Genomic DNA, 3,623 nt, shown 5'->3' with positions numbered 1-3,623 from the left:
ACATTGGGCAAATATCTGTCACATTATGCATATAAATGAATTCTTATATTGGTTTCCAATGCTAAGCTAAGAGCTCTTTTGTTATTTTCCTACCAGGACACAAACATATTTAGGTATCTGACTCTTTAAGTAAAATGGCATTTATGTATTACTTTCCTGTGCAAATGAGAATTGCTGAAAAACATAAGATACAGGAACATAAAAATTTTTGACTACGGGCTTGTATGTTTTTTAACTGTATTCTTTTATCTAAGTATTTTGTTGTGGCAAGTACTGGAAAGCCATTTCAGAAAAAAATGCCCTTGTGATAAAGTAGAGAAAGCCACATTCTATAAGCAATGAACCCATCATGTTTTTATATCTAGCAATCTAATCAGCTTCTCTTCAGAAGCAAATGATTAGAATTTCAACCTTGTTTAAAAAAGGTCTTTATAATAGAGCTTGGGCACTAAATGGTAGATGTCTTAAAAGTGTCATTAGATATCAAATAATGGACTGATGATTAGATCTGGTTTGCTTTCCTTGACAGCTAGGTGGAAGTTCGTTGCATATGGATACAAAAAAATCAACATCAGGCTAAATGTAACTGCATCTGACGTAGGATGTTCTTAAAGGAAACTAATTAATTGGCCATTTTGCACTATAAAGTAAAGAACTTTCATTAAAGTGATGTGTTTGGCTTTTTAGGTCAACAATATGTCGTAAAAATCTATATAAATTGTAGTAAATCACATAATACCATCATTCCCTGTGTGCTTTTAAATGGTGCTTCTAAGCAAAACATTTTTATGAAAACAATCTCCAAATCATAAAAATTAATCAAAAAGTATTCAGAGTAATGCACATATTCTTGGAAATGATAATTTTCCTTCTAAATAAGACGAATCCAAATGAACCTCAAATTAGAATGCATTTATAATCCAATGAGTCTTCAACCCAAATATTGAAGTTTTAAACCACAAAATAAAACCAAGTGTTTCATAAAAAACATTTAATAAAACAGGAACATTGACATTTAGAGTACATGTAGTGGCCCTGTTTATCTAAAATAGTATTGGTGAATCAAAATCATAGGTCAATACAACTAACCAGAAAAATGCATGACTTATTATTTCCCTTGATATGATAAAGCAGTTAATATATTACTTAGATCTCTCATTACATTGACTGGGTCTTGGGAAAAGATGACTTAATGTACTATATAATCCTTTTCTTCTAATGAAACAGAGGGAGCAAAGGAAAGATATCATTAATCTGTTCAATGGACAATGAGCTTCTGTGATCCTGTGGGGTTAGGGGAGGGATGAGAAAAAAGTAGAAAGTGGGGTGAGAATGTTTTTAAAAGATTTGACTCTAGATCACAAACGACTTGCTGCATGCAGCTGGCAGCTCATCCATATAGTGTGATGGATGACACCTAAACTCAATTCTTCACATCAGGTTCTCCCCAAGAAAATACTGGAACCTGTAAGTCTTGATCTAGGAGGTGACATCCAGGAGGTGACCCAGGAGCCATTGGCTATGTTTATATCCAACAACACATTTCACTAGGGCCAGGGATGCACAGATTTATTTTTTCACATCCAATAAATAGTCCCCTTTCTCTCTTTTTCTGGTCAATATGAAAGTGTGCCTAGTTTAGAAGAAACAAGCTGAAGTACTAGGGAGAACTGAAATATGCCCTCTGTGTATTAGTGAAGGGATATCAGGAACCATTCTGCAATGCCAGGTTAAATCTGAACTCTGCCTATGTATTTTCTATAATGTTGACTAAAATTAGAAGATCAGAATAGTTTTGGCACTGACCTGACATTTCATTTTGTCTGAGTCTCAGCTCCACTTTATTACAGAACACCACAAGCCAGAAAGCAACCAGCCTAGATTGGTATGTGTGCTCGCGCCAAGAGAGCTAATCAGAGTCTAGCATATGGGGCATTTGAACAAGGAAATGGATGTTAACTATCTGGTTGTGCATTTGGACTGCCTCACAAGCATTTGGGTTTTGTTTAGTAACCTGAGAGGTAGCTGGGAGGGGATAAAACAGCTGTGGCCACTCTACCTATAAGTGGCCTAAATTACACCCTTTGGCCTTCCCACCTTCCCTACCTGAAAATTCCTCTTTCGCTCCATGGATTCTTTCCCAAACTGCTTAAGAGCTTTTTGATGAAGGTTTATTTCTAGCTTTAGGAATAAAATTGTTGCACATTCAAATTCAGTGAACATTTATTGAATTTCTTCCATGCATCAGGCAACATATGAATTGCGTGTTATTAGACGCAAAATAAAACAGTGGTTAAGGGCAATTCTGAAGCCAGATCATAGGGTTTGAATCACAGCTCCCACGGTTGTTTAGTGTGTGATTACAAGCATCTAACTTCCTTAAATGGGCTTCATTTTCCTCACCCACAGAATGATGATCTTAGTAGAAGTTAGCAAAATAATGTTAGATGAATGAAGTCAATGTGGGTGTGCATGTGTATATCTAGGTCATTACCAGGCACATTAAAAGTACATAATAAATGTCTGATATTACACATACTAACTCCTTTAATAGGTGTAATATTCCCTATTATATAGATAGTATTATTCTCTTTTTACTGATAAGAGAACTGAGAGAGAGATTAAGTAGATATTCCTGAAGTCATGACGTTAGGAAGTATCATTTAAGATTCAAAACAAAAGTATATTTCTCAATTAGTTTTCTTTTCATAATAGCACAATAACTTTAAAATATTTCCATCTCTAGTCGGGGAGATTGCTTTCAAAGTGCCCTGCCAACAGCTCCAACATGCTCCCTTCTTTGCTTTCTTTATATCTCTTTTTTTTTTTTCCTCTGCAATAGCTGTCCCCACTTAGTCAATCTTTCTCAGTATTTGAAAAGCTGCATTTGACACTCCCTCCTCTGGACATACTGTCTTCTCTTGGCTTTCGGGCCTTCACTCCTTTTTGGTTCCTTCCCAACTTCATTACTGCTCTTTCTGAATCACCTTTGGGGGTCTTCCTTAATTTTATCCCTGTATTTTGGAGGCCCCCAAGCTCACAGTCCTTGGGCTTCTTCACATCTTGTTCTATATCTTTTTCTCAGGTGATTTTATCTAATTCTTGTGACTTTAAATATTGTCTATATTTGATGACTCCCAAATTTGTATCTCAATTGTGGCTCTCTCCTCTAAAATGTAAATTCTTATATACAACTTTGTACATGACATCTCAAACTGAACTCCTCTTTTTATTCTCCACCAACTCAGTTTTTGTTTGTTGGTTGGTTTGTATTTGGTAATCTTTCCTGATATAACAAATGGCGACTCCATCCTCCCAGTTGCATAGGCAAAAAACTTAAGAAGTCATTTTTAAATTTTCTCTTTTTCTTACACTCCATATGTGATCTTTCAGCCAAATCTATCAGCTCTACCTTCAAATTATATCCAGAATCTCATTACTTCTCACTGCCTCTACCACTACCTTCCCGGTCTAAGCCACCATCATCTGTCACCTCCATTGTTATAAAAGTCTCCTACTAGTTCCCCTACATCTACTCTTGTCCTCATTCAGTTTCTTTTGAGCATAGCAGTCAAGGAGTGCAATGCGCACTACCCGAAGGATGGACATATTTGAAACACGGA

General features: G+C 36.0%; 1 protein-coding gene across 1 annotated transcript in view; it reads left to right on the top strand.

The window, feature by feature from the left end:
* The window catches only part of LOC105815782 (glutamate receptor ionotropic, kainate 2-like), a 270,718-nt gene that overhangs the window by 217,565 nt on the left and 49,530 nt on the right, over window positions 1-3,623 (top strand). The window lies entirely within an intron of this gene.

This window comes from Propithecus coquereli, unplaced genomic scaffold (genome assembly GCF_000956105.1).
Source record: "Propithecus coquereli isolate 6110/MARCELLA unplaced genomic scaffold, Pcoq_1.0 Scaffold345, whole genome shotgun sequence".
Classification (NCBI taxonomy): Eukaryota; Metazoa; Chordata; class Mammalia; order Primates; family Indriidae; genus Propithecus; species Propithecus coquereli.
This window is presented reverse-complemented; position numbering and strand designations above follow the sequence as displayed.